This window comes from Acipenser ruthenus, chromosome 48 (assembly GCF_902713425.1).
Source record: "Acipenser ruthenus chromosome 48, fAciRut3.2 maternal haplotype, whole genome shotgun sequence".
Taxonomy (NCBI): domain Eukaryota; kingdom Metazoa; phylum Chordata; class Actinopteri; order Acipenseriformes; family Acipenseridae; genus Acipenser; species Acipenser ruthenus.
The window spans coordinates 6,884,348-6,900,971 of NC_081236.1; the positions used below are offsets into that span (position 1 = coordinate 6,884,348).

The 16,624-nt window shown below is 45.7% G+C and overlaps 1 pseudogene; it reads left to right on the top strand.

The window, feature by feature from the left end:
• The first annotated feature begins 326 nt into the window (after positions 1-326).
• LOC131721248 (uncharacterized) lies at positions 327-12,193 on the top strand (annotated as a pseudogene).
• The last annotated feature ends 4,431 nt before the right edge of the window (positions 12,194-16,624 follow it).

Here is a 16,624-nt window from a genome sequence, read left to right on the forward strand (position 1 = left end):
AAACATAAATAAGACTGCACTTACTATAAAAAGAGCGCGACGGCCCTTGTATCTGTCCTCCACGCTGACTGCCCGAATAACCACGACACCTCAACACCACCGATATCGTTTAACCGGACCCGACCCGAGTATATATACTGGAGACGCCGGGTCTCGGCAGCGATAGCAGGTGGGATTGATCAAGCAATTCCGACCCATTGCGCGCTCTGGAGGATCAATTGAGGAAATCGACCCGCATTGCGTCATTAATTAAATTAAACTCAGAAAACAAAATACTGCTAATGATGATGATGATGATGATAACTGGGGACACCCGATCAGCAGTTAATCACGCGTGATTAAGACCACGTGTTGACTCTTCAGTTCAATCTCAGTCAGGTGCTGTGATCGGGGCTCGTGTGATCGGAAGCGGTGCGATTCTGAGGGCTTTATAAACCCCGGGGCGCGCCGTGTCCCAGCAAGCGAGCGAGCGAATGCAGCGGCTTCTTTCTGTTGTAGATAAGAAAGGTTTTGTTAGTGATTGGTGATCTGTGGTGGACACGGCTGGAGAAATCGTATTGAGATGGGGTTTAGGCTGCTTTTAGGGTGAGTTTAATTTTTTAGAATTGGATTTTAAGATAGATATAGATATTGTCTCACTATTCGTGGATTGTGGTTATCACATTTTCAAGCAATTCCACCAATCCCTCTATCTGTGCACATTTAAAATAATTAACAATTTGGCATAGTCCTTGGTCTGTTTAAGTTAATTTGTACTTTAGCATTCTACTTCAGTTAACTGGTTACTGCGGATGAGTGTGCCGGATGTCTAAGAATTCACATGTATATGTGATTATTATTGTTCCAGAGTTGCCTGGTTATGCGCGGTGTTGCCGGCTGGCTTGGTCGCTCAGGACTTGTCGGGTAAGATCAATATTCACGCCGCAGAACAATCTCCAGTCTGCAGTGTAATATATCTGTATCACTTGGGTTCATGTGGTACTTGTGTGTCTTGGGTTCACAAACACAACTCGACACTAATGTTGGGGTATTTAATGTTATCTGGTTGGGCTGGTCCAGGACTCCCGCTAACTGGAATCTGTGTATTATGTCTATCGCAGTATTATCAGATATGTTTAATAAATTGATTGACCGCCCTTGTATACAGAATATAAGGGTGATAGTTCTCGGGGCAGATCAGATAATTGACAGTCACTCGAGATGCTTAATGAAGAGAATTAATTGAACTGGGAACTCGCCCTTGATTTGGCATGTAACGTTTAGACTTCCTGAACGCTGTAGTTGGTTCAAGTTATGAGTATTCTATTAATCGTTTGAATTGGCAGCTTTGTTTAGGCTTATGAAACGCTATATAGCCAACTTACAAAACGTTTTATCTATTCTATTTAATACGGTGTGTGACTTTGTATTGCCGGTGTTCTTAAATAACGGAGCGGCTCTGTGCGTTCATTTCTGACTTCAGGTAACTTTGTGACCGAGTGCCGGGATCGGTACTTCTGGATGTCGACCAATGGCAAGTTTGCCGGCGGTAACTTTCGCTTTGACGTCATCGGTAAGTTGGGTCGGTTTAAGAAACGGCAGCTGTGCGGGCATTCGGGTTTTGAGTATAGGGTAAAATGTTGGGTCTCTTTTTTTGTTAATAAAAACCTTGTGGGATATCAGAATTAGAGTAATTTAAAGGAAACTCTCATTGGCTGGTTAAGAGTGCCACAGATAAACGGAATCTCTGAAATGATTTCAATCCCTATGGGATTTTCTCGGTACCCCGTTGCGATGTTCTCCCTCATTTTTATCCCCCCTCCAGATAGAAGCGGGGTTTACCCGCTGAATGACAGCTACGCGGCGGCGTGCGGGTTTACGTATTCCTTCAACCTTCCCGGAGACTTGATCTTCAGAGCGTCGTTCTTGGCCTGTCACGTGGAGAGCGTGGTGAGTACGTCACTGCAGTAAAAAAAAAACCGCTTTACACTCTCGTACACAGCAACGGGGAACTGAAAAACACATGCATCTATATAATCCTGTTCCCTTTATCAATTACAATGTTAATCAAGTCTGCAATTAGCAGGTAAACATCTCGCAATGGCAACGCATTCATTTGAAGTCGGTTTGGTGCATTAAGTTCCTTTCAATTGAAAGAGGTGAACTATCTCAAATGGTCTCCAATTCCTTTTATGGGTGCAATGGTCTTGTCATCCACCCTGTTTTTGGAAGTCCTAGCCCTGTATGCCACTTGTGAAGAAGTCTCCAGTACTGACTGGTTCTTTCTCCGTTCTCTCTAGAATGATGTCTCCTATGCGCTCCAGTACCGCTTCGTGAGACTGGACTTTCTGGGCAGAGAGACGGTCTACCCCTTCTCCCTGTCCTGCAGCACGGAGAGCCCCTGGAACCCCCGTGAGATCGTCTGTGAGGATAACTACATGGAGGTGAAGGGGACCCCCGAAACTAGGGTTCACAATTGAGCAATGTATCTGATCCTATTAATAGATCAATCGCACTCTAGTGATTAAGGATGGAAATGACTCCTATTGCATAGCAGTTTCACCCATTCCAGGTTTTATGATCAGCTTGATTTTACCCAGAGTGTGTAGGTAACAACCTTGGGTGTCTTAATTGTAGTAAAAGCAGGATTGGATCAAACTGCTTTGCAATGGGAGTCTTATGCTGCTCCCTGGGCAGCAGTGGAGTGGTGGTTAGGGCTCTGGACTCTTGACCAGAGGGTCATGGGTTCAATCCTAGGTGGGGCACTGCTGCTGTACCCTTGAGCAAGGTACTTTACCTAGATAGCTCCCGTAAAAACCCAACTGTATAAATGGGTAATTGTATATAAAAATAATGTGGTATCTTGTAACAATTGTAAGTCTCCCTGGAGACGGGCGCCTGCTAAGAAATAATTCTAACTAATGGAGTTACACTTCAGGGGTAAACGCGATTCCTGTTGCATAGCAGTTTCACTTCCGGTCCAGGTTTTACTGTGAGCTTGATTTTAGCCACAGTGTGTCTAGGTAACAAGCTTGTCGCAAAACCAGGCACGTCTCTGCCTGCTATGCATGGAGAGTCTTGGTCCAATCCCTGCTGTTCAAACCTCCTGCCCCCAGGTGTCTGTCAGGAATAATGTCCCGGTCATCGCTCAGGAAGGACTGGAGAAGGAGGACTGGGAAGCGGCGCTCTCCATAGTGAGTGAATTTTCAACTGGGATCGGGGGGGGGGGGTACAGGGATTCCCAGGTCCTGGGGGACCCCTTGTGTCTGTTTAATTCCACCCGAGCGCTCAATTGAACTATTGGCTTTAGACCTTTTTAATTGTGTTCAGCGTCTAAATGTTTGGCAGTGTATTCTTCTTTTAGAAGTAACTTGAAAGCTGAGGACAATTGCAGGTTTAAGCACTATTAGATGAATGAAGGGTGTAAGCAATTGATAAACTGGTTGGAATGAGAATCTGCAAGTGCAGGGGGTCCCCAGGATGGGGTGGGGGGGCTGGTGTAGAGCAGGGTTGTCAAACTGTTCCTGGAGGGCCACAGTGTCTTCGACCCACAGCTCTGAAGCACTTGGTTTCATTTGATTAATCAGACACATTACCATCTCTCCCGGGCCTCTGTTTGTATAGGTAGTGTACCTTGAATGAATTTTCTGAAATCCACCAAGACCATGCAAAAATATTAACCCTATCCAATTGGTTCACGTAAGTTCATTGAGAGAAGCTGGAATGGACACTGTCCCTCGGAGTGGAGTTTGATGCCTCTGGTGTAGAGGTTTCTTTCTGTAGTGCTTGCAGTGCCTCTTGTGGACGCTCTCTGAACTGCACCTCTTGCAGCTTCCTGAATGGCTCTGGGTCTCAGCTGGCTTTTCGTTGTGTTGCTCTGCAGGCCCAGGGAGCGGTGATGTCCGAGTGGCAGGTGGTGTTCCACAAGACCGGGATGCCCCCCAAAACCATGACCGCCGAGGACGCCCGTACCGCAGGATACCTCGTTAACTCCACGTCCAGCCGCGTCATCTTCAGGTCTCCCTACGGCATGCCCATGTCCGAGGTGCTCCTGGTGAGTTCTTAAAATACTGTGATCCCAAACCAGCTTCCATTATTTAATAGCGTCCTTTTGTGTGCGAACATCTGAGGGCTCTCCAGAAATATACAGCAAGGCAAAAAATAGGATGTCAACGAACTTGGCGTTTTTAAATGCTGATGGATTTAAAGTTAAATCTCTTTTGCAAACAACTTAACTTTCTGAATTAAATTTTTTGGCTATAGCTGCCTTCTCAATTTTGCATATGACTAGGAGTAAAATCTAACCCAATTTAATATGCTGTTTTGAACAATTTAGATCTATTTAATGTGTAATCTAAAGTATTTTGTATTGCAAGATGCCATAATAGTAGTCTAGGAATGACTTTAGCAGACTCCTTTTTATCCAAGGTGACTGACGGGTGTTAAAATGCAAGATTCATATTTGCACTTGCTGTAAACAACACTATTCAAATAACTTCTAGGATGCAACAAGTTAGGATTATAGCAAGTTGTGTCTATAGTGGTGCAATAATGCATCAGCTGAGGATCCAGTAATGTGGTGCTGAGGTCAGGCGAGTCCAGAGCAGGAGGGGCAGATCGGGAGATCTACAAGCGCAGTCTGAACAGGGGGGTCTTGAGGGGGTGGTGAGGTGCGGGGCTCGTCGCGGTCTCTGCTCCGGTGAGGCGCAGTCTCTGCTCCAACGCTCTTCTCTATCCTCAGGTGTCGGGGATCCCTGTGGAAGCCATCAGAGCCACTGTGTTCTACAAGCAGAGGTGGATGCTGCTATTGGTGGACACTTCAGCTGCTTGTGCCAAGAGTGAGTCACCGAGGAGCACAGCAATCCTAGGAGGGCTAATGGTCTGGAAGCATTACCTGAGCTGGGAACTGAAGTGGAACAGTCTAGTGCATTGTACACTTGACTTTGAATTGGCTGCACTAGCTACACTTTGACACCTGGTGGCACTGTGTGCCATGTGAAACTCATTCTTCCACAACCTATTAACCCATTAAGTGACATTGTCCTCATTTTTGAGGATGGGTGGGTGTAACTTTTTGTATTTGAGCATGTGACTGACATAGCTCCAGGTTAAATCTACCCTATAACAGTCGTGTCAAACTGCATAAATTCTCCAGAAAGTTATAGTTCTGGTGCTAGTGTTTTAGAAGTGTTGATCTTCCATGCATTAAGACCATAAACATCTTGTCATCTGACTTTTTAAAATGTCTATAAAAACAAATCCCTTTTCTACACCAAGGGGGGGAAAGAATAGTATACCATGGCAAAATGCCTCGCGTTTCATCTCTTTCCAGACCCCTCTGTTTTCGATGGCACCTACCTGAGCTGGGTCACCCCGAGGCTCATCACCCCGCTGGTCCTGCATCCCACCAAGTTCCTGGATAAACGGATCACGATGGGGGTGGAGGGGAGGGCCCTGGATGAGGTCGCTGCTACCAGCAGGGGGTACCAGCTGCTAGTCAACAGCACTGCAGTGGAAATCCGCATTCCCTTCGGAGCTGTGGGGGGGTATCGCAAGGTAAGATAGCCAGGGACCCTCTGGTTGGGTCTCTATCTGTGGAGGCTTGGTGATTTTTAGAGAAGGGCTTTTTCCTGGCTTGACCCTGAGCGAGTCACTTCACCTCCTTGTGCTCAGTCCTTCGGATGAGACGTAAAACAAACGAGGTCCTGTTGGAAGTGACTCTGCAGTTGAGGATGCATAGTTCACACCCCCCTAGTCTCGTCAAGTTGCTTTAGAGAAGCGTCCTAAATCAAAAGCCCCTTCTCCCTGGGGAAGGGGGTGTAGTGGCAGCAGTTCTGCATGTCTTACTTCTCCTGTATCTGGGGGAAAATCCCTTGACTACTTGGCCTAAGTTATTGCATATGAGAATCTGGGGATATAGGGGGGGGAAGTCTGTTTTGTTTCTTAGCAGATGCTTTTATCCAAGGTGACTTGGAGACTAGGGTGTGTGAACTATGCGTCAGCTGCAGAGTCACTTGCAACAATATCTCCCCCGAAAGACGGAGCACAAGGAGGTGAAGTGACTTGCTCTGGGTCAGAGTCAGATGTTGTACTGATTTGTATATCTGTAACTCGTGTCTTTTTACAGAGTCATGTGATTGATAACAAGTACAACCAGGTGTATGAGATTGACCTTTTCCTGGAGCACCAATGGGCTGACGACCTGTGGGAGGTGACCCAGCACCGCTCCTTCAAGCCAGCCCGCTCCCCCTACCTCCCTGAGACCCCTTATGTGGTGAACAGTGAGTACTCTCCACAGCCCTGCACTGTAGGGGTAACCTTGGAGCACGTGATTGGGGGGTGAACAGGGTTAGAAACTCTAGTGCTGCTGCACCCAGTCCTGGGGTTCAGAGCTCTGCAGTTGTGTTTCTTGCGCTTCACCTCTAATCCCTGCTCTCAGACACCGTCCCGAGTGAGAAGGGCTTCACGGTGACCCTTGGTAACTTCAAGCTGGACGTTGAGCTGAAGAACCTGACCCTCAACGGGGTTCCTCTGACCCTTCCCGAGGCCCAGAACAGAGGCGTGAAGATCAATGAGGTCCAGCACCCCAACGGCACCAAGGACTTCGTCCTGAAGGTCCCCTTCGACAACCCGCTGGTCTCTGTAGAGGTGAGGATTAACCCCATTTGAATAAGGAGGTACCAAACCATTGAACACAACCATACCATTGAACACAAAACCATACCAATGGGGGGGGGAAAAGCCTCCTGTTCATAGTGAAAGCCAGCTTAATTTATATACACGTGACCATGAGGTGTCACAGGGGAAGACTCTCTAACAAATCTGCAACATGAATTATACAGGAAATCTAATATTGCACATGGACTGTATCATGCACGGTTTGAGTGGCCTGTCTGCAGCAGGTGACAGTCCAGGATTTTGGGGGGTGGGGTGGTTCTGTAACCTTTTGACCTGATTTTCTCTTGCAGTACATTGGGGCTCTCATCAGGAGGTACACCTTGAACATCAACTACACCTTGAACATTGTCCCCCAGAATGAGCCGTATTTTCACCCGGCTGCTATTGTGTGCGATGTGAAGGATGTTAGTAAGTGAACTGGGGGGGAATTTCTTGACTAGTTAAATCTGTAATAGCTTTGCCAGGTTCACCAACTTGCAACAACCCCATACCTGACATGGGCTACATTGTGACATTGACTTTTCTGTCTTCAACATTGTACCACTGATCTTGTATTGTATGTCGCCGACTGTTTCAAAGCCAATTGGATACAGAATGTGCCAAACTACAAAGTGGAGATTTTGTAGTCAACATTTGTTGACAGACCTACCAATCCCTTCCCTCTAGATCTTCCTGATGTCAAAAGCTTTTGTACAAACCGCAGCGTGGTTTTCGAAGTGACCCCCGGGCAACATGGACTCCAGCTGGGAGCTTTGCATTGGGAGCCGCCCTCTACCCTACACCATCGCTGAGCCCAAGATCACCATCGAGTTGCCACTCTTTAGCATTGGCTACATCTATGAGGTGAGGATCTCCCAGGGGTTTAACAATGAATCCAGGGCTAGCACTGTCTGGTCAACTGGTAGCCTCTACCGAGGGACTTCTATGCCCAGCCATGCAGAGAATTGACCATTGGGTTGGTTAGTTTTAGTTGCCATTAATCTTGCTACACTCTGTAGGACTGATTTGTTACTGATTGAAATTCTCGCACCAACGCAGGCTTTCTGTAGGTAAATCTAAGTGACACATCTTGTTTTCTAATACATTTTGAACACTACTCCTAGATGCACCCCCAAACTGAGGCAGCATGCTTGGTTTCAGAGGTATCAAACTCCCCATGCTTGTTCACTTCAAGTACGTTGCTCCAAGGGTACTGCCAGCCGTGACGTGTCCCTTGCTTCCTCCCTCCCCAGAACATCTCTCTGAGGGGCCTCACCGTTCGAGTGGAGCTGAACATGAGGAACGTTAAGACCTTGCAGGTCGAGAAGCAGTTTGTGCAACGCTGCCCAATCCTCACCAGGGAGCTGCTGGGTGAGGACTCCTTCACTGTGGTGGACGCCTCGCAGTGTCCTGGCCACGCTTCACACCAGAACTAGCCACTCCAAGGATCCTATTGCCACGCATTCTGAGCCCGTGGGACTTCTGTTCTTGAATGCCCTTCAGATTCTTGAAGTGGTCCCCCGTTTATGGCTGATCTAGTTGCAGAGTTCATGGTCTTGAGTTTTCATGTCTGTTAGGAATCCTAGCTCTGATATGAGAACTCTAAGTAACTTTTTTGTTTTTGGAGCCAACTTAATTGACAAATTGAATTCACTTGTTGCCACTGTAAATATTTAGTTAATTGCAATCTTGATCAATGTGTTGGAATTCCTTTAGGGAACCCTGCTTTTAACTTGCATGCAAGTCCTAGCAAAAAAATGGTTGCACTGTAGTCCATCTGGCTGCATGGAAGCTGGGTGTGAAGAGCTAGCTTGAGATAGGGCTAGGACAAGGAGTTGAGGCGAATGACACTGCTGTAGTCCAGCTTGAAGTGTAGACCTCTGGCTTTCAGGATCTCTTGATGTTATTGGTAGCATGGTGTTGCCTTGATTCAGTCTTGTCTCCAATTCATTCTTCTCCTCCCCTGCCACAGTGTGCTTTCCAAACGAGTGGTGGCTGTGACCATGGAGCCCATACCATTAGTGGATCCCAGCAAGACCACCCTGCTGGACAAGACCTGCAAACCCAAAGAGTTTGACTCGACCAGGGCACTCTTCACCTTTGGGGTGAACACCTGTGGGACCAGGAGCCAGGTGAGCTGGGGCTTCCTGCGTGGTGTTGTGGGTCAAGGCAATGGTCCTTCATACAGGTCTGGCACTGGTAGACCTGCACTGGATCATTTGGTTGTTTTTTAGCATTGTTTTATCCAAAGCAACTGGGGAGTGGTTGACTATGCATTAACTGTCTGGCAGTCTTTAGATTTTGCTATTGGGAGGTCAGCTTTGTATTGCCAGCATGCTGTTCTGGCTCCTGTGTTTTCAGATTGTGGGTAACTACCTGATCTACGAGAACGAGGTGCTGTATACCAGAGCGCTTTTCCCACCCAATGCTCCAGTCATCACCAGAGACTCTGAATACAGGTGAGCACAGGGAGTCTCCTGGTTCACAGGGGAACTGTGGTGATGTCATAGGCTGTGACATCACACAGCCCATTTGCCCTGAACCGGACTACCCAGCTGGACCATGCAGTCCGTTTTACACACGACTCCAGCCCCTGATCTAAACCCGTGTGTCGTTACCTCGTAGGCTGACGATCCGCTGTCGTTACCCCCTCAACGACACCCTGACGCTGGCTGCTGAAAGGAAGGCGGTCCCTGCTCCAGCCCCCTACTCTGTGCAGGGGCTTGGGTCCCTGCACTTCCGGTCTTATGACCCTATGAGCAGAGGTACAGAGTATCTAGCAAGCTGAACCAGGCTTGTGTCCTGGGACTAAAGGATATCAAATCTCTTCAACAGTTTGCTTTGATCTATTGTGCTGGATTTAGGAACCTGCCAGCTGGTTAACTTTGCTTATGGTAAATGACTGAACACTCTGTGTAGAGCGAGATGACTTCAAGGTCTTCATTGAACATTGGCTACATCAAAAATCACTAAATGTTCTACTTGGCATTTACTGTTTCAACTGAGCATTTTAAATGGAACATTTCTTTAGAGATTTGTCCATTTTGAAATGGATGTGCTTTTCATGTTGTATGGTAGCCCTCTCTGTCTTTTTAAGCCTTTTAGCATTTTAACAAATCCTTATTTTGTTTTGCAGCCAAGAGTCCCAGAGATGTTCTGAATCTGAAGGCTCGGCTAGCCAGGGGTGAGTTGAACTCTGTCTTCACTTCCACTTGTCAAATTTTGCTCTGTAGTCTTCATTCTAAACTCCCAGAGCTGGTCACATTGACCCACTGTCCAGATTAGACTAAAATTCCCATGAGCCCCTGTCCTTGCTATGAAGGGAGTCCTGAACTCCAGTGCTTCAAAAGCACGGCAGTGACTACAATTTTTTTCTCCACTCTAGATGTGAGCTACTCCCAGTTCTACCCTGTGTCCCAGTCTCTGCTGGAGCCCGTGTTTCTGCAGGTTGAGCTCCAGCAGCCCCATAGCCAGACTGACCACCTCATCCTGCAGGACTGCTGGGCCACACTGACCCCTGAACTGGACTCCAGCCCTCAATGGGACCTGGTCACTGACCGGTGAGGGGTCTGCTAGTCCTCTAGCGCTGTCCATTCAGCTGTGCTTTCAATGCAGGCTTGCCATGACTCCTGTTCCTGTCTCTGCAGCTGCCTGGTCACTGGAGACTCATACAGGACCCACTTCCACCAAGTGCCGGCCAGCACTCTCACCAGGAGCTCCCCCCAGCTCCAGAGGCTTGAGGTGCGGGCACAGCAGTCTAGCAAGGACTCTGTCTTCTGGAGACAGGTCAGTGCCCCCTCTTTGACTTGAACCTGGGACGATTCACTCCATGCAAAGTGCTTCAGTAGGACTGCTTTTATTAAACTTCAATAGGAAAGAGGGATTGATGCACTACTGACTTCAGCCACAGTGTGGCAGTGTTCTCCTGTTTAACGAGAGCTGCTTCTGTCCCTCCCCAGGTGTATTTCCATTGCATGGCTGTGGTTTGTGATCCCAACCTGGAGGATACCTGCAATAAGACTTGTGTGCCTGGAGCCTAGAGATCTGGTGAGCATCTGGAGATCAGTCCTGTCCTACAAGCAAGCGTGAACAGCTGCAGTACAGCATCAATGCTGCTGTATTGAAGCTGCTATCATTGAGAAGGGAATACAAAGCTATTTAAGATTTGAATATCCTGATGGGTCCTTCCTGTGTAATATATACAATTCTCTATTTGAGTGTTTTAAGAGGAGATTTTTTGTATTGTGCTGGTAATGCTCTCTCTGCATTGAGTGAGTTTTATAATGATGCCTTTTCATGCAATATCTGTTGCAATAATTTAATCCAAACCATTAAACCTGAACATTTCATTACAGTAAAATGAATCCAAAGAAATCTATATGTCAAACCTCAGAGCTGGCAATAGTCCTTTTATCTGTACCCTGGAGAGTTGTTTCAATTTTGTCTTTCTCTCAGCCCGTAGTGTGGATCGATACAGCCAGATCAGAGGCTACATTTCTGCCGGGCCGGTCCAATTGGTACCAGAAGGACAAGTCTTGGACCTTCAAACAGCAGGTGAGACCTTGAGAGTTCTGTTGAATATCCTGGTCATGGAATTCTAACCCTCCTCATCCGATGCTATGGAGTGCTCTGGCTCTGGAAGGGATGCAAACTAAAACCTCTCAATATATATGGGAGGCTTGCTGCTCCAGAGCTTAAAGAAAGGGGGTCTATTAGCAGGAGGTTCAAATCCCAGCTCAGCCACTGACTCGCTGTGTGTGACTGTGAATAAGTCGCTTCACCTCCTTGTGCTCCGTCCTTCGGATGAGACGCCAAACAAGGTCCTATTGGAAGTGACTCTGCAGCAGTTGTGATGCAGAGTTCACATCCCTAGTCTCAGTCGCTTTGGCAAAGTGTCTGCTAATCCACTAACTTCCAGTGTTTGCAGTAATAAACCACTAGATTGTGCTAAAGGAGCACTAAGCTTTTGATGGGGTGTATGTGGTTTTATTATATTTTTTTTACTAGAAGCATGATCAGACTGTATAGGTAACCGGCTCAAGTATGTGTCTTATTAAAATATTAGTGAAAACAGGAATAGATAACTATCCAACTGGTCTTATTTCCATTCCTGTGATGCTAAATCGCTGTCCTATAGCCGGTATGAAATATCAGTTCTGAATTGTCCTTCAGAACTGGATGCAGCAATTTGTAGTTAAAACTAATTATTTCAATTAAGGACTTTCCTCACGCCCCCCCAAACAAATAATAAAATTTATGGATTTGCATGAAGATGGTGTTCAAATGTTAGCTTACTTTAATGTTTAGGACCTCCATGCTAACTTGTAGAATTTCTTGAAGTTGCTAGGCAACGCTTGCAGTAATTGGAGGCGTCTTGTGGCCCCCCGGGTCCTAGTGCTCACCCTGTCATGTTTTGAATTTCAGGTGACTCCCCCTTGGTTCCGGCGCTGGGCGTGGCGTCCGCTCTCCTCGGAGTTCTGCTCGTCATTCTTGTTGCTGTCAGATTCAGGAGATGTTAAACTTGCTGTCTACCCCAATAAAGATTTTTGCATCTCGATTCTTGTGTCCTCCCATTGCTTTCTTGTACCCTGACGGTACACCAGGAATCCAGCGCTGCTTGCTGTTCAAACAGTCTTTTAAGATAGTGTTTGGCTTTCATTCCAATTAAGCTCTTTATTACTTGACTACACCCTTAATTGAAATTATTTGCTTACTTAAATTTGTTAAATCCCTGCAGATTCTAAGTTATCTAGGAAAATCTTAAATCCTATATATAATTATAGCTCTGAAGTCTAGTAAGCAAATTTAGTTCAGTTGCGTAATTCGGCGCTCTGTTAGAAAGAAGTGACAGATTGAGGGGTCTCCCAGGACCGGGATTTGGGGAACCTTTTTTTTGAAAGGGGTAAAAGCTGCTAGCGTCTGGTCTCAATTCAAACCGATGCGTACAGCTCTGGAGTGAATGGGTACCTGGTCAGAAACTCCACGCTATCGCTGTCAAACGTGACGTGTCCAGGTAAGGGAATGGCACGCAGAATTAAATCTCCTGCATTCTGTAAGCAAAGTGCTAAAGACTGACTTACAGAAAGTTAATTTGCAAGGGAGGTCCGTCTGCGCTCCTCCTGTTCATGGTCCCTGCGCTCGGTCGGGTCACGCAGTGACGTCAGTGTAGGCGTGGCTAGGTGGGTGTCCGTTCTATACTCTCCCCTCGCTCTGTGTGACGTGTCTCCCAAAATCGCCCCTGAATCCACAGCTGTGTCCCGTTTACTGCACTTAAACTACCAGTTAGTGTAAAGTAGATGTTTTTGGGTATCTATGGCTAAAATGCAGTAACACAGCGTTCACAAAACTTCCTGTTTTAATAATTGGGGTTAAGTCTTGGCTTTGCATCTTCAGATATGGTAGAAATCTCTCTCTCTCTCTCTCTCTCTCTCTCTCAAAAATAGTTGATAGGTACACAATGTTTAAGGGATTTAATATATTTCTACTTTTGTGTTAGACCCGCCCCTCGCCTGTAAAGTTTTCTCCGTATTTGAAGGGTAATCCGGTTAGCTGGCGCATCGCGTCCACCCCTCGCCTCTCCGTTCAGTTCAAGAGGGCTGAGGCGCCGTTTCATTACAATCCAGGGACCCTGCTGCTTCGATTGTGAGGGAGCGTTTCATTACAATCCTGGGACCCTGCTGCTCCGATTGTGAGGGAGCGTTTCATTACAATCCTGGGACCCTGCTGCTCCGATTGTGAGGGCGCGTTTCATTACAATCCTGGGACCCTGCTGCTCCGATTGTGAGGGCGCGTTTCATTACAATCCTGGGACCCTGCTGCTCCGATTGTGAGGGCGTGTTTCATGGCTGTTTCTTCCGCGGCAGCACCGTGGTGTGTACACGCTGTTATGCATCGTGTGTAGCCGTGGCAATGGGTGCACAGCCACAAAATAAAATTAAAAATAAAGATATATGTATTTTGCATGACGTTTTTGACAAGTTAGCCCCTCAGCGCGTGAAAAGGTGACTTTATTTTTCTATATAGGTAAGAGTCACTGGAGAGGAGTGACGTTAGCCTCTTACGTAACAAATCATAAAAGATTAGTTTTTTTTTTTTTGGAATTCATTAGAATCATACCCTGTGACGTCACGTGTGTTCGGGGGGGCGTGTCTGACGCCGTGGATTGACACACGGGGGCGGAGTGACGGAGCGGCGCGGTGTGTGTTTCATTGTATCTGAATTAAGAAAAACCCAAAATATCGCGAGGAAGTCCGACAGCTGATGTTGGGTTAAGAAGCGAAGAACCGCAATGAGCACCGCCCATGTAAGTGAGGAGATAAACGGGGCATCGATACCCTTAAAACAGATTGCAATTTAAACTGGGCTTGTAGTATGTGTGTATATATATATATATATATATATATATATATATATATATATATATATATATATATACACATACACACACACTACCGGTCAAAAGTTTTAAAACACCTCAATTTCTCCAGTTTTTATTGAAATTTACACAGTTTAATGTCTCAATGTACTCTGAAATTAAAGCATAGAACAAATAAACAATTGGAGATAAAAAAAAAAAAGAAATCATGGAATCGTTTTGTTTAACTAAATTTAATCTAAATTGACTCATCAAAGTAGCCACCTTTTGCAGATATAACAGCCGAACACACTCGTGGCATTCTTTCTACAATGGAAATCAAATATTGTTCGGAAAGTTCTTCCCAGCACTGTTGCAGAAGTTCCCACAAATGTGTTGCACTTGTAGGTTGCTTTGCTTTCACCCTACTGTCCAGTTCATCCCAAACCAGCTCGATGGGGTTTAAGTCTGGAGACTGTGCTGGCCAGTCCATGATTTGAAGCCTACCGTCTTGTTCTTTTCTTCTAAGGTAGTTCTGACATAGCCTGGAGGTATGTTTTGGGTCATTATCTTGCTGTAGGATGAACCCCTGACCAACTAGGCGTATACCAGAGGGTATTGCATGGCGCTGCAAAATGCTGTGGTAGCAGTTTTGGTTCAGGGTGCCACTCACTCTGTGCAAGTCGCCGACTCTGGATCCAGCAAAAGAGCCCCAGACCATCACGCTTCCTCCTCCATGTTTGACAGTTGGTGTCACACACCGAGGAACCATCCTTTCGCCTACTCGACGGCGTACAAAAACCCTGCGTGATGAACCGAAGATTTCAAATTTTGATTCATCGGTCCATAAGACCTTCTTCCAGTCTTCAGTAGTCCACTGGCGGTGCTTCATGGCCCAGGCAAGCCTCTTTTTCTTATTTTGCCATCTTAGCAATGGCTTTCTTACTGCCACTCGACCTGTCAAACCTGCAGCTCGAAGTCTTCTCTTCACAGTTGAAACTGAGACTTGCTTACTTCGACCAGTGTCAACCTGTGCTTGAAGCTGTTGTCCTGTGAGCCGCCTATCACGCAAGCTGTTGACTCTCAGAAACTTGTCTTCTGATTCTGTTGTGGCTTTGGGTCTGCCAGACCTCTTCCTGTCAGATTTTCCTCCAGTTTCCAAGTGCCTTTTGATTGTGTAGGAAACTATACTCATTGACACCTTGGCTTTCTTTGCAATTTCTCTAAAGGAAAGACCTACACTTTTAAGGGTTATAATGGTCTGTCTGTTTTCCTTTGTTAATAACCTTTTTCTCGCCATTATTAGAGCAATATACTACTTCCTGCAGTACAACACTGCCCAAATAATGCTTAAGAGGGTGTTGTAGCACAGTCTGTTCCAACACTGCTTTTATACAGACAGAGGGTTTGTAAGTAATCAGCAAAAGTTGGGACACCTGAAGGAATTGTTAGCATCAACTTTCAAGGCTTAATTTACTTCCATTGCTGCAGAACAGCTGTAAGTTGTTAACCCATTACTTGTTCCCTGAAAAAGGCCTTTTTGTATAACTCTGAAATGTACATTATTTTTCAGTTTTTGGTAACCAAAACTTTTTTTTTTAACCTCTGGCAGTTCACCGCTTACCTTTGTACCATTTCAGGTTATTCACTGGACTTGAACTGCTTAAATTTCAATAAAAACTGGAAAAATGGGGGTGTTCTAAAACTTTTGCATGTAGGCCTACACTAAGAGGTCAGACTGAACCTCACCTTGCATTGTTTGATAAATCTTTGCCTTATCTACAAAAAACAAACCCAGTCAGCAAACGAGAGAGAGAGAGGGGAGAGAGAGAGAGAGAGAGAGAGAGAGAGAGAGAGAGAGAGAGAAAAGCAAAAATCTGAAACTTCTACAACTTAAAAACTCTCCAAAAAATGACAATAGGTGAAACTTAGAGATGAATGTCAGATTATTTGGTAGGTTCGATTTGTTTTCTTAATGCAAAACACCAGCGTTAGGAGAGACGCACAGATACTGCAATAGGATTTCAAATACGTGTCCGCTGTTATGAAGTATGTCGGGTTGCGTGTAGCGGTTGAAACCAGAGTTCTCGCCGTTTGTTTCACGCGGTAACTGTCCTGGAAAAAGGGAAGAAAAAAGAAGTGTGTTTTTTTTTTTGTTTTTTTAAATGAAGACGGTCAGTAAAGCAATGGGGTCAGCGCGGTTTTATAAATTCTTCATCCCGGTGGCTGTGTTCACTGTTCTACTCTACCTGACAAGCCTCAGATTGCGTGAGTACGAACCTTTAATATTAATATTATTATTATTATTATTTTCTTTAACGCGTTAACACACAAATTGGCTAAATTCTTAAGTTCTCAAAAGCTGTTTATTATTAGGAAGTTCTGTGTTCCAGTGGTTAAAAAAAAAGGACTTGCTTGCTGTGTTCAATAATGCGCAGCATGCATTTCAAGTTACTGTTCCTCAGTTATTTCATATAGGGTTGAGCTGGTATAATAGTTTGGTGGTTTAGGTACATGATGGCATTGATACCATTCCTGTTATTCTACATTGCAATTATCGGTTAACGCTGTGTTTGTGTTCCCATGGACAAAGTGAAGGAAAAGGCATTTTCATATGAACATCTTTTTATTCTA